The sequence below is a fragment of the Mustela putorius genome, unplaced genomic scaffold, assembly GCF_011764305.1.
Source record: "Mustela putorius furo isolate JIRA1106 unplaced genomic scaffold, ASM1176430v1.1 tig00000040_pilon_pilon_pilon, whole genome shotgun sequence".
Taxonomy (NCBI): Eukaryota; Metazoa; Chordata; class Mammalia; order Carnivora; family Mustelidae; genus Mustela; species Mustela putorius.
Window position 1 is genome coordinate 3,401,822 of NW_025421261.1, and position 14,851 is coordinate 3,416,672.

General features: G+C 47.2%; 1 protein-coding gene and 1 long non-coding RNA gene across 4 annotated transcripts in view; one reads left to right on the forward strand and one right to left on the reverse strand.

Moving 5' to 3' along the window:
• RASGEF1B (RasGEF domain family member 1B) overlaps positions 1 to 2,694 on the reverse strand; it is a 37,325-nt gene extending 34,631 nt beyond the window's left edge. For 2 of the 3 annotated variants that reach the window (XM_045074846.1, XM_045074726.1), the window contains exon 1: positions 2,548 to 2,694. The gene's annotated coding sequence lies outside the window, so the exon portion shown is untranslated. Of the gene's footprint in view, positions 1 to 1,148; positions 2,523 to 2,547 lie in introns of those variants that run through there. The other variant, XM_004777369.3, reaches the window with a different exon arrangement.
• A 292-nt stretch (positions 2,695 to 2,986) lies between these two features.
• Positions 2,987 to 10,587, forward strand: LOC123390679. The gene is made up of 3 exons (XR_006605221.1): positions 2,987 to 3,657; positions 8,234 to 8,283; positions 10,004 to 10,587. It is a non-coding gene; the product is annotated as an uncharacterized LOC123390679 (long non-coding RNA).
• The last annotated feature ends 4,264 nt before the right edge of the window (positions 10,588 to 14,851 follow it).

Below are 14,851 nucleotides of genomic sequence, written 5' to 3' on the forward strand. Positions count from 1 at the left end.
AAAATAGGACAACTGTAGTTCTAGAAAAGTGACAGGAGTGGGGAGGTAACACCTAAATTAAACCACTAACAACAAAAATGCCATAAATCTTAAGCGGTATTTCCAACAGCATAATTTGCCTCTTTCAGGCTTCACGATATGTTATCATGTCTTTTCCACTTGTTATTTGTAGCATCAGAATCAAGATTCTCAATCCCTCTTCGGGAATTCCAAGTTCTTTTCTAGGTAAAGGAGAATACCATCTTTTCTCCATCTCTTGTCTCACGGGGAGACCTGCTAGAACCATCCAAACTGCTTCTCCAAAGTCCACTTCTTCCAAGTAGCCTTTGGAGATTGATAATGTTGGTTCCCTCACTTCCTGTGCCATTATTAGGTATCTTACACCTCGTCTAGATTCTCACCCAGCTTCTCCCCTTCATTTCTTTTTCTTAGATAGGAGTTATTCAGTTGTCATTTTTTTGAAAAGGTCTATTGTACTTTCTTAGCTGGTTGTTAATTTTAGATTATCAGAATGTAATGTTACCAATAATACAAGAAATGTGTATTATGATAAATAATACATTTTTAGAAACATTAAGTAATATATACCTAAGAATATATCAGATTAGATGCTAAGCTGGGGTAAAAAAGACAATAATTGTAGATGCTTTCTGGTGATTTTGCATTCCAAAAGACAGTGTTATCTCAGGTATCAGGTGTGGCAGGGTCAGAGAAAATGAGCCATGGGAGAAATAAATTCTCAGAATTTAACATAGCACTCCGTTAGACAGCTGGAAAGTGCAAGGCCAGTATGCTTAGGCGCCAGAAATGTTGCCACCTCCAGCAAAACAAAGGATTGACCCACATGTAGTGGAATGATGCCAACAAGAAATTTGCTAATCAGTAGCTGATCTTTTCATCTTGGCCAGAAAATCTGCTTGAAAGGAATAATAAAGCAACGCTTGCGAACCCTGATTTCTGTCAAAAGTGGCCCAACACCGTCCCCCCCCCAAATTAAAATAAGCACTAATGACAGGCTCTAACAAGCTGCCATTCTTTTATTCTGTTAGGAAAACCGCAGCCGCCAAAAATTTTTATTTGTACGGCTGTTTGAAAATCAGTTCTCTATTTTCCCCAAACCTCATCTGATCAGTCACATCCCTCCGAACCTGCGACGAGGCATCCCGGTGCGGAACGGTGGCCTCCTGGCGTGTCAGCCCAGGTTTTACCGCAGCCGAGCAACTCTGTTTCCGACCGAGACGCGGCTGTCACATGCCCCGCTCCGGCTGCCGTTCTCGGGAGGAACGAGTCATTATTCACCCGCTCTGAGTCTGACGGTACCAGACATTATTCAAGAGCGCAACACCCTGCTCCCCGGCTCTTCCGCGTTAGGCACCCAGTTCGGAGACCCTCCCTCGGCCTCTGGAGCCCACCCAGGGCTAAACACAGATCCCGGCGCCCCAGCGGCTCCCCCCGCGGTCACACCGGGCTGCCGACCGCGGGCTCCTTGGAGACACGCTGCGCCCAAACACACACACGCAGATGCGCGTGCATGTTCTCCTACACCCCGGGCTCATCGGCGAAGTGGGCACCTCCACATCTGGAGGAGAAAGTCTCTGCCTGGGGATCTCCTCGGCTCTTCGCATCACCGGGACCACCCTGTGCGCCGTCGCAGGCCGGACTCCCCTGCTTTAGCCGGAGCTGCGTCGGTTCGATCCGGGTCCGGTGCAAAACAGCAGCGCTCGGGCAGTGCTCACGGGAAGCGGACGTCCACACGCGCGCACAGGCGCGGACACCGCAGCCCCCGCCCCGCGCCCTCCTCCCTCGCTCCCGGCCGGCGCTGCAGTGGCGGCCCCAGACAGCTGGGCCCTCGCGCCGGCGGCCGCGGGGCTCCCAGGCCCTCGGGCTCACGTCACCGCAGCCCAGCCAGGTGTCGCCAGAGGCTCACCTGAGCTCGGGGAACAGCCAGGACACCCGTGCGCCCCAAATTCGCCAGGTGAACGGGGGGCTGGACACCACCCGGTTGTGACAAGCGCACGACTCCTGCTTCCCGTCCTTTCCCAAATCGGGTGTCACCGGGCGCCCCGCCGACCGCGCGCGGCGCCCCCGCCCCCACACGCGGAAACGAGCCGAGCAGCAGGAGGGAACGGCCGGCGGCGCCGCGGGCCGGGGACAGGGACGGACGCGCGCGGCCAGGACTCGGGCCGACCCTCGACCTACCACGACCTCCAACCCGCGGCCGGGGGCGCGATCGCGGCGAGAGAAGCAGAGCCGAGCCCGAGCCCGTCCCTGCCGGCGGCCCGGCCCCGCACCTGTTGGCCCCGGTCGGCTCCCGGGCAGCCCCCGGCGCCCTCGGCGGCCGCGCGGGGGAGCCCCCGCGTCCAGCTTCGGGCAGGCGCTTTGTGCGGGGAGCACCTGCCGGCCGCGACGCTCCCGCCCCGCCAGCGCCGCGGGCAGCCGGGGCGCGGTCCCCGGAGCGCGGTCCCCGAGCCAGAGCGCAGCGCCGCCGCACACCCCCGGGCCGGGCTCGGGGCCCCGCGGGGAGATGCCTGGCCGGGAGCAACCCACCTGCGGACGGACCCGGGTCTTCGGCTCCCCGGCGCTTTGCCGCGCGCCACCAGCGCGACCCGAGGACAGGCGGCCGCAGCGCGCGAAGACGGAGAGAAAAACCCGCCCGACCCGCCGGGCGCCTTGTTTATACTGAAACCGCGGCCTCGGCCGCCGCGCACACCCCCTCGCGCCGAGGGCCCGCCTCCCGCCGCGGCCCCGCCCCGCGCCGCCTCGCACCAATCGCGGCGCAGTTCACCGCCCCGCCCCGCCCCCCGCCTCCCCCCTCCGGCCCCGCCCCACCCCGCCCCGGACCAATCGCGGCGCGGCTCGCCGCCCACGCCGCCACCGCCTCCGCAGCCCGGGACCCGCCTCCGCAGCCCGGGACCCGCCCACGCGCCGCGGGGCGCCCGGGACTCCCGCCCACCGCGGCCGCCGGGTGCCGCCCCCGCTGCGTAGACCGGCCGGGCCCGGCGCGGCGGTGTTTACCCGCGTGGGGTCGGCCGCTCGGGCGGCGCGCGTCCCTGTCTGAGTCTGCCCGCCCGGGGCTGTTTGTGAGGTCATGTGTGTGTGTGTGTTCGTCTGCGCGCGCGCTCCCGGGAGACACCGGTCCGACTCGCTACACTGTATCCGCTCGCGCAGTCGGGAGCCCAGGTCGCCGCCCGCGCCCCTGCGCAGGACGCCGGGTCGGCCCGCGGCTCGTCGGCCCGGCCGGTCTTTCCGCAGGGCCCGAGTGCGAGCCGTCGAGCCGCGCGCGGGGCAGGCTCGCGGCAAAAGCAGGCGGGCCCCGCGGTGCTGAAGCTCGCGGCGGCCTCGTGGCGACACACGGGAAGCAGATGGTCGCAAACAAAGTCTCAAACTGCGGCTCTTACAGGTTCCACAAGGGAAGGGAATCTGCTGTGAAATAGGATTCTGGAGGCGAGGGGGAGGCGGGTCCTCGGTGAAGGCTGGGTTGTCATGGTGACCACATACTCTATCATTGGATACTTGATAACTATTTTAGAAAAAGGGTAAAAACCTCAATAGTTCACCTTGTACAAATAAAAGAGACTGAGGGGAAGGAAGGATGGAAACAAGGGAAGAAAGGCAAAACTTGGAGCTCCGGAGACTGCTGCAGCTACAGGACCGGGAGTAAGTCAAGCGTCTTTTCTGGGCTTCAGTTTTCCCACATATCAACAACGACACGATTCATACCTGCGCTACAGGACTATACCTAGGATTGCTGAGCTAGAGGAGCCCTGTTTGTCCCTACTCCATCCTCTTCCTGTTCCTCCTCCTTCCTGGCCTGGAACGGGTCATTTTCAAGTTCAGCTTGCCTGTTCTGGGCTGATTCCTCCCCTCATTTTCTTCATCTGCCCCTCCTTTGACTTCTCTTCCTCTAATTATACTCTCTCCTTTACTCCTGCAAATGGGTCTCCCCGACTCAGTAATTCACTCTGAGCCTCTCTGCAGTGGAAAGGAGAAGCCCTGGCGCCCAGCAGGCTTGGTGGAAGTGGGCCCCGCAGGGAGGCGCAGGGGCTCTGCTTGCCCAGCCTAGTCACTGAGGTGGTACTGGTTGTTTTGTCTTCCAAGCTCAGTTCTCCATCCTGGCTCTGTAACAAACAAGCCACTGAGGTTGTGCAAGCCATGTGCAATACTGAGGTTCCTGGGTCGGTAGCAATTAACTAAAAGGGTGAGAGTAAACCAGGATTTCTTAGTGGAAATATCTGACACAACCTTTTTAACCTCTGGATACACCCACCCACGACCCTGAAAGATTTTGTCCTGTTTCCCTTAAGTGTTTCTCACCAAAGCAAAAATGCTTATTTTAAATTCTCAAAGTATAAAAAGGACACTGTGATAGTATTGATTTAATGTTTTACTAAACCACATTCCCGCTCCCCATTCTGATGGACCGCCATGGCCCCTTCTAGCTCCCTGTGTGAGAGGCGATACACACGGACGGGGACAGCTCCAGAGCTGGGTAGCCTACAATCGGATCCTGTCCTATGGCTTTGCCAGTTATCAAACCTTACAAAATCCCATATTGAGGAACCCTGGGCTCCAGTTTGATCATATGAAAACAGTGGTCATAGTTTACAAAAGTAACTTCTTTGTAGCATGTTAAGAAGATTCTTTAAAGGGACACATGCCTGGCTCAGTCGGCGAAGCACCTACCTTCCGCTCAGGTCATGATCCTGGGGTTGGGACCGAGCCCCACATCAGCTCCCTGTTCAGTGGGGAACCTGTTTCTCCCTCCCCACCCCCTTGTTTGTGCTCTCTCTCCCTGTCCCCGTCTTGCAAATAAATAAATAAAATCTTAAAAAAAAAAAAAAAAAAGGAAGAGTCATGAAAAGAGTTAATACATGAAGTGGGTTTGGAACAATGTCCCTGAGCGAATCCTTCCCTGACCCCTCTCCACAGGGTCCTTCCCTCCATTCGTTGTTCCTTCCGTAGGACTTGCCACCATTTAACATATTGTATATTTTCTCCCTAGTTAGAGTATAAACTCCAAAACATCAGGTTTGTTGTTGTCATTGTAGTTGTTGATTTTCTGCTGTATTTCGAATGTCTAGAACAGTGTCTAACACAATAAGCACTCAATAAATATATATTAGTTGACTTCATTAATGCCTAGTAAATGGTATTATTTACTCCATAAATAATACTGTGATGATTATGTATCAATCATTCTCTATCATGAAAAGATATATATTTTTTCCATTTTCTACTTCCCATAGTTTCTTTCTGGTCTTTTGACTCCATTGGCTCAATTCTTATCCGGGTAACATTGGTGAGCTCAGTAGTACTGGTCACACTGATGCAAATAAAGCCCCGCGGAACAGGATACTCAGATAATAAAATAACCGCTTGTACGGAGCTTTGGGTACATGGCAGGCCCTGTGCTAAACAGTATTTTTCTCTTCTTTTCCTCTTGGACCTCAAGTGCACAAAATTAGAGCAATCAGCATGACTAATCCATGTCTAACACTCTTAAATCGGCGGGGGGCGGGGCGGGGGGGGGGCTGGGGAGACAAACCATGAGGACTGTGAACTCTGAGAAACAAAAGAAGGGTTTTGGAGGGGAGGGGTGGGGGGAGGCTTATGGTGGGTATTAAGGAGGTATTAAGAGACTGTGACTCTGAGAAATGAACGGAGGGTTTTGGGGTGCGGGTTGGAAGAGCCTGGTGGTGGGTATTAAGCAGGGCATGGATTACGTGGAGCACTGGGTGTGGTGCATAAACAATGAATCTTGGAACACTGAAAAAAATTAAATTAAAAAAATAAAAATAAATTTAATTATTTTAATATATTTAGTTTATATTAGTAGTCTCTTTCATTTCCCATGTGAAGTCCTAGTTTCCACCAATCCAAAGGCACGTAACTCTTCCGCCATGTAGGCAGTGTGTGTTTCAGTCGCCTCTCATGCCCAGTGATGGTGTGGCTTCATGTGAGTTCCACACGAGTCAATGTATCTAAGTGTTACCGTACAATCCTCTTGTTCTGGTTTTCACTGTGTTCACTGTGTTCACTCCGCACTGAACATGGACCCCAATGGGGGCTCGATCCCAGGACCCTGAGTTCATGACCTGAGCCACAGCAAGAGTTGGAAGCTTGGTTGAATGAGCCTTCCAGGTGCCCTGGTTTATAGATTTTCTTAAAACACTTGAACATTAAATGAAAATTTCACAAAATGTAACTACCTTCCAATATGTAAAACTTGCTCCGTGAAAGATGAATGAGACTCCAGAGCACAAAATAGGACTAAAGAGAGAAAAGAATAAGGAAACAGATCACAGCTTCAGTGTAAGAACTTTAAAGACATCCATGGTGGAACAGCAGCCTTTCTCAGCATTGAATTCCCTCTCTCTGAGTCTTAGAAGGCCTTGTGAAATGGCCAAGTCTCTCTCCAAAACACTGACGTTTTCTCTTTCGTTTACTTTCTCCGTGTCACTCTGGAATATGGAGAAGAACAGTTTAAGCATAAGGCATTTTAGTCCAAGCTTATAAGGGTAAGAAACAAAGGCACTGATCACCCTACTTTTATCAACAATCAATCCAGACCACAATCATGGCCTCCTCACTTTCAAAGCCAAGGAGGACCAACCAAGTATGATGTGCATTGCCTGTCTTGTCTTTTAACCAAAGACTCCTGAGAATTTTATAAAGCAAGAACACAAAGACTGATCAAATGCAATTCTGAGAAAATCACTTAACAGTTCCTAAGCAAGGTATGTTAATATGACCTAAGCAAGTTCTGTTCATATGAAGCAGAGCTATTCTACTCCCATACCCACTGCTTTCACACAGGATGTGGAAATGCTATTGTGGCACGGCTAAGTCAAGACGGAAATATTTTGGAGCTATACGACTCCTTTTTTGGGATCCCCTCTCTTTGGAGACTCTCCTACAGGGCAGCAATGGTTAAGGGGAGATACTGTGCAAGATGTTGGACAGGCCAATTAGATCAGCCCAGCTCCAGACCTTGGAGAAAACCCCTCATCTTCTCCTGGTGGTTCAGTGGGCTTCTCCTGGGCTTTCCTTTCCTCATCACCAGTGCGCCCAGAGTGAAAGGCTTTAGGCTTCTTGGCAGGATTTGGTGCCCTGCCGTCTTCCTGCTTCTATCCTGAATGAAAGAATTCTCTCTGTGGGCCAACCTAGCTCACTGGTGGACCACACTGGAATTTCATAGTAATGGAAACCATGTATGTGTTTGGCATTGACCTGTGTGCCTGCGTTTCCCAGAACCTGAGAGATGAATGACATTAATGTCCTAAGGTAGGACATTAAGATTTAGATATTGAAGATCCCGAGTCCCTGCCCAACTGCGTGAACACCTTCAGAGCCCCGCCACTTAGAAGGAATTTTTGTGATGAAATATGTGCTTGGATCAGTCTTGGAATGATCATCTCAATAGTAATTCACAACATTTATTACTGTTTACAATGTTTTTTTTTTTACATCCGCTATCTCCTTTAGGGAGAAGATTGGGTCGGTGAGGGCCGTTTAATTCCGACAGTGGTCATTACAGAGGCATATATTTCCCTTTCCTGGGATCACTAAAAATATTACAGATTGTTATTCGTCAGACTTGCTGAGAAGATACTCCCGAAGACAAAGGAACTGACTAAAAAAGAGAACTCAGGGAAAGTCTCTTCCACAGACTCACATGATTTCTATCACTGTCACTTTTTATCTCTCAGACCTTAAGTTGCACAAAAGAATGTAATGACCCCATGGGAAATTCCACAGCAGATATAGTGGGTTTTCAAAATCCCCTAGGGAGATGTAAAAAATTAATGGATCTTCATTTATGCTAGATGAGATCTGCTGAAAGGCAAAGTTATTATTTTTCCTTTATCCGCATTACTGTTTCACTCATTCGCCCACTCTTACTTACTAATACAAAGTAATTATTTGTAATATCCTCAGGAGGGATATTGTTGTTGAGAAATAATATAACTTGGCCTGATCATGAGGTTATGAGGTATGAGGTTATCTCATTGTCTTCGTTGGTTATATAATGCACAGTGACTTAGTTTTTTCTGCACAAAGAAATATTTCATAATCTTAAACAAGCATCATTTTGACAAGATGTAATGCTGTTCTGAGTGTAAGTTCAAATTTGTTTACCATGAGTTTGTTTAGATAAGTATTCATCCTATAAACTCTTTATAGCGAATAGTAAATAGAAATATATTTCTCTATTTCTATTTTCTCTTTCTAGACATTTTTGTCAGCTTTCTTGTGAGTAAATTGATCTTACAATGAATTAAGGTAAGGTTTTCTGTTTCAAATTCTTACAGCCTTTAATGTTAAGTCTGATTACTTTGCTAGAAGATCTCCTTAGTTTTGACTAATTACCAGTCTATGTCCTAGAACATTGGGTGGGAAGGGGAAGGGAGAAAATGAATAATAGAATAATAAAATTTTAGGACTGGTAGAAATATTAATGACCATCTCTTTTCATCTTTCTCCACCCCCATGCCACCAACCAAGGCATTTTTGAAAGGAAATTGAATTCTAGAGAGATTAAATGATCTTTCCAAGGCCCTCCAACAAGATAATAGCCAAGTTATGCAAGTCAGAGAGCCTAGGTGATAAGCCCCAAACTTCAAAAACTACATGATTTTATTTCCTAATTATTTCTGCAGGGGTGACATTTATGAAGCTAATTTGACACAGTAGAAGGTACAATTTGTTTTCAAATATTCTCAAGATACCTAATATTTCTTGATGAAATGATAAAGAATTCTAGATGTTGCTAACACTTTTCATTAGAATTCTCTGAATATTGCCAATACCACCTATCTTATTTAATATTCAAGATAGTAAAATAGTAAACTCTTAGTTGCTTTATCATTAAAGTAACCATAATGTAAACTATTTATCAGATGTCATAAAGTATATTCAAGAAATTATGTTGATCTAAAAGTTTCTCTAGTAAGAATTTACTGTTATCATCATGAAAACATATGCCTAATATATTTTCTCTTTCCTCTACTAAAAGAATTGACTTAAATAACACTATATCGTTTTTAAAAAATACTAGAGCATTGTTGTGATTTCCAGATGATTTTGTCAAGTTTAATTTGCTAAAATATCCAAATATTTATATTGACACTTAAACATTACTTCCATTGGAAAACCAGCATTTCTGTACATATGTTTAGATATTGCTATGGAAAACATAATGCTAAATATATTTTCTGCACAAAAACAAATGGAGCGGATCATATAGTTGAACTGTATTTCCCTGGCTAGTTAGAAAGCACAGTCGTCTCTGGGAAGGGGGAAGAGGGGAGAGGATGAGGCAAAGCGGACTCCAAATCTTCGTGTTGGGTTTGATTTCTTTCATAAAGAAACACGTAAAGCAGATATGACAGCATAGCCATTATCATCATTTGTGGGTGTTTTCATTGGAAAGCAATGTTTATTATTAGTCTGAGACACCAGCAGGTGCCCAACTGTTTATACTTTTTTAAAAATTTTATAAATTTCTCCCCCAAAGTCCCCTAAATTTTTATAATTATGGCTGGATATTTTCATATAGCTATACTGCATAACCTTAAAGTTCTGCATTTAAAGCTTACATTTTAAGGCAATCTGTACTGGCGATGTTACTATTTTACCTTGCTCTGCTCCCTGATTAGTCACATTTATAATGTATGACTGTCAACCAGAAGAGTTTTGTCTGGTCTTGCCATACAAAAGTAAAATGTGTGAAAAGTTTGTTAAAGAATGTTATAAATGTCCCAAAGTTTATCAAAATTAGCTTCCTCTTGCTTCTTGATATGGTTGCATATATCTCCTCTCAGACAGGGATGCAAATTATGCGTGTAACCCAAAAGAGCTTTGATTCTTGACTGAGACCTGCTTTCGAGTCAACTCTCCCTCAGACTAACACCACTAGCATATGACTAACGTTTCCAGGACCTGGAATTCACAAGTGATAATTTTAGAATCTACCATTATTCACATAATTGTCTCCAATTAGCTGTCTCTGAAGAGTGGTCAAGAACTAAAGGAAAATGGAGGTTGGACATATGGACAGGTCTCCCTCTTCACGGAATGCTCCATTCACGTCCGGTCTGTTGAGAGAGCCACGGTACATGTTCGGAGACGTGTTCGCGGCGTCAGTGTGTGGGGAAGAACATAGCTGTTGCTTGGAGAGGGGGAGCTTGGGGAGATTGGAAGAAAAGAGGAATTCTTCGGCCCAGACTATTGCTCAAGGCCTTAAAGAGATTATCTCCTAAGAGAGAGCTTGTTAGGAAATAAGCCTGAGAAAGACTAAGGCCTTCTTTATGGAGGTATAAACTTCATACCTCTTACAGCAAGAAGTTTGTAACGGAGGCTCAAAGACGACGCCTAGTCCGCATAGGTCTCCCCAGACAAATAAAACCCTGGTCTTGAGTCGTTCTGTTGTACGGTGTTTTCTTCAGAACCCATAAACTCCTTTTAAAATCCTCTTCCTAAGTTGAAAGTTAAACACCAGATATTACAAAAGGCCGTTGTGAATCCAAACTTTCTAACTTCCAAAATACTAATAGGAAGTTGTATTTTTTTTCCCAAAATAGTTGAACTAGGACATACTGTTTTGAAAATATCTCTAAATAGATGTGATTTGGGTTAGCCCTGCCCCCGCTGGCCCATGAAGGCTCATGGCAGACATAGTCTTGTTTTTTGATTCACAACACAAACAAAATAAAAATGAATGTGAATTTTGATCTGTGTCTTTCCTCTGGTAAGGAAAAACCCCACATACAACGCTGAGACCAGTCCTTGAAAGTGCATCTCAACGGCATAAACTCCAGGAAACTCTCACCTGACAAGTAAGATGTCTATTAGGCCCTAGAAATTTTTACACAAGTTTTTACGGCCTGAGGGAATATTTGAACCTGTTAAACAGGAATTCTTTTGAGGAGAAACAACCAGCATATTGAAATAAGTCATTTGCAAAAAAGGCTAGCAGAACTTGTTGCAAAGCAAATGAGGAAAGAAATGCAAAACAGGACAGCTGGTTGAGAGCGAACTATGAAGGGACACATTGTCTCACCTAGAGATCAAGAGAGTGACCACTATTTCAAAGGGACCCTGGTCTGTGTAGGAACAAATAAAGAAGATCCTATAAAACTAGGCTCTCCACTAAGGAAATTAACGCTCAGATTCTGAGTTTCCTCGACTGTAAAATGAGGAGATTGGACGGCATGATTTCCGAGGTGGTTTTCACCGTCAGATGCTGCTCATATTAAGTTTTTGTTAGTTTTTAGACTCGTTCCATCTGGATAACTCAGCAGCCAGGCAAGAGGCTTGAGGAGTCCCAGAAGGGATAGCCTTGACCTCACCCCACTCACCTTATGACTGTGGGCATATCCTTTCCCGGAGTTCAATGTCTGCGTTATTAGAGTGATTGTGATGTTTGGAAGAGTCCCTGGGCACCTGCTTTCCCTGGTCCCTGAGGCTTGGGCTCCGCTAGAGGCCGTGACTCCCAGTAGGTATATCATGGCATAGTGACACTTCTGCTCTGCGTCTGGGGTAATGAGATCTGAGATTCAGCTTCAGTCATGGAAGGTCTGGGACAATTCACTTGGGACTGTGTTGGTTTTAGCACCAAAAGCCACATGTCGTGGGCAAATCTTCTGCTCCAGGCACACTGGGAGGGTCAACTGCCCTAGCTCCACAGGTATTTACCGGAGAGAGAAACTTCCATGGGCCAGACCCCGGAAAAGGCCTTGGGAACCCAATGAGAACGAAACAGACAAGGTTCCCACTGTCACGGGACGTCCCTCCGGGTGGGCAAGATGGACTTAACACAAGGAAATAGACAAACAACCAATCATCACAGACGGTGGTCACTGTTGGGACGGAGAACAGCTGGGGTGCCCTTCTCAGAGGGCATCGAGAAAGGCTTCTCTGGAAGCAACCCTATAAGACAAGGAGTCAGTCATGAACATTGCTGGTGTGGCTTAGTTCTCGGTCGTTTCCTAGAATGACGAGGTCCTTCGAGGAACCCTTTGGATCATAGTAGCACTCCCTAAAATCACCTTTATTATCCATTTATGTAGTTACTACTTTAAATTTGGGATAAACGTTTTAATAGAGTAATTAGAATAAAAAGTACACGTGAACAAGACCTTATCTATCACGTCAAAGGCCACAGCGATACTTGGTGTACAGTGGGTGTATGATATCGATTGAATAATGAGAATATTGCTACCTCTTAATCTACTGTGTAGTTCCCCAAACTCACGCTAAAATATTCCCCTTTGCTCAACCAGCCTGTCCATGCAGCTGACGGAGTTGCCGATCCTATGGGCTGTGGAACACCGGTCAGTCTCAGGCTAGGACTCTTCTGAACCAGTGTGCGCCTGCTCCGAGAGAGAGTTTTGAAGTACTTCCCTTTGCTCCGTGCCCATGTTTTAGCTCAGGAGATGTTAGGTACTCAGCCACCTGAGTCGAGGACAGCTATGGCTCTTAATTTTAAGTCCTCCGCTTCAGGTCGACCTGTCTCTATCAGTGGGTTGCGGTGTTATTAATGAAAAGGCAGAGGTCTAATAAACGCACAGTCTTAATACACGCATCCTAATGACGAAAATACTGACCACAAACACAAGTCTGTGCACACTAGCTGAGTTTTCCTGCAGCGGGTGTAGGTATGCAAAGCCATGATCCCTGACGCCAAGTCCATACTTAGTGACTGTAGGGTCCAGCACTGGCAATCACTTTGAGTATTAGGTGATTTTCCATCATTCGTAGCCATTCAAGTCTAGTTTTTAAAAAGGTGGGGATGGGTGACTGACGTTTACTCAACATTTAGTATCCATCACGGATGTGCTAAGTGCTTTCTCTATACATCTATTGAAGCAGCCTAACGGTCCCATAGAGAGGAGTCCGTTTCTAGAAGAGGAACTGAAACTGACGGAAGGTTTTTAAAAAAAGCTGCCTGAGAACAAACATCTAATAAATGACAGATCCAGGATTTAGACCGAGGTCGGCCCAGCTCTGGTCTCTGTATGGCAAGGAGGACCCAGTCCGTGAAGCGGACACAGGGACATCGGACGGATTTGCCTTGTGATGATGACTTGCGATGGAGGAAGTCCACGGCGCGTGCTTTCCGTGACCACCGTGTGGCTGCAGCGCCGTCCGAGGCGGGGCGGGGCCGCCTGGCCATCGAGGTCTGCCGCAGTGGAAACAGGAAGGACTTGGTTTGGATTCTGGCTCCGTGTGAGCCGAAGCTGTTTACTTACTACAAGCTTCAGTTTTCTCATTTGTAAAATTAAAATACTAATAATGCTTGTTTTAAAAAGGAACTAATACCTGGCATATAAAGTCATTAGTTCAGTACCTGGCACATAAAACTCAGTAAATGGTTGTTAATTAAATATAATCATCATTACTATGCAGCGGCCTCTCTCCTCTCTAATACCTCAGCCTCTTCCAGACTCCTCAGAAAAGTGGGGCCGGATTTGCTTATCTCTACGTGTGGCTTTCATTTTCTGTTGTTGAAAAACCACTTGAAAGTTGCTGATAGCACACACACTTCAGCACGCGTCTCCTTACATTCTTGTACCTAGATAATGATATATCTAACACCTAGGAAAAATCAACCGTATTAATTAATATCATCTGATTTCTAGTATATATTTAAATATTAAGCTTCCTAAATTGTCCAAAAAATTATTCCCAGAGATTTCTTTTTGAACAAGGATATAATCAAGGTGTTCTACTGGGTTGTTGTTTCTTTGTTTTCTATTAATCTATATCCCTCACTCCCAGCCCACTCTGCTTTTCTTGACATTGGCTTTTTGGAAGACACCAGGTCCTCCATCTCAGAGAAAGGGCCGCAGTCTGGAGATGTCCGGTGTTTTTCCTGGAGGTACCATCTCACCTGTTCTTCTATCTTCCAACTTATCTTGACATTGGAATGCTGGCTTAGGGCTTTATTGCTTTTGAAGCTAAACATGGTGCCAAAAATGCCTCAAAGTCGAAGCTAGGCAGTCCATATTACATCACATCAAAGTTTCCATGACCTCTTCCTCTTCAAAATACCTCGTGGTTTTGTAGGCATGTCCGGGGTATGGCTACACCAGTGGTTTTCCACTCTAGCTTCCTTTAGAGTCATCTGGGGAATTTTAAAAAATATTTGTTCCCAACTTGCATCCTTAGAGTTTCTTGTCGCGGGCCCCTGCGCTGAATGATTAGGAAGCTTCCCCACATGAGTCTCACTGGAACCAGGGTGGAGGGGCTGGTTTAGAATTCCGGCTCCGAGAAAGCGGGGGGCACGGCCGTCTTGCCTCCTAATCCCCACGCTCCGTGTCCAGTGGAATGTCAGGCCCTCACAGCTGCGCAGGAACACAGGGGACATCCGTCAGCTCATTAGTATTCATCCCGCTCTCCGACTCCAGCTTCGCCCGTTCTTCTAACTAGTGCGTTAGGAAGTCAGAAGGTCGACTCGATAGCCTGGGCAGCCACATCAGAACAAGCCACTACTTTTCAAATTTCTGAAAACAACATATCAACAGGTGAAGAATCATTTTCACACACCCAAGAGAGGAAGAAGGGTCAGTCATCTAGCTCCACTGTTAACTGATTCTGCGGCAGACGATTCCGCTGTTTTTCTTTTTACCTTATCAGTTCTTCCAGTTTTCCTTGGGGGGACTGGCGGAGCGATTCTAAAATTCCTTATGGAGGAGAGATCGGGCCTTTGTCCTGGTGGTAACGAGCAAATCTCAACCGTGTGCAGGGGTGCGGCGGAGAGAGGAGGGCGCCGGGCGGCGCCCTACGTCTCTGCATTCGAATTCAGCTTTGGCCAGATCTTAGACACGGAATACAAAGATGCACGACT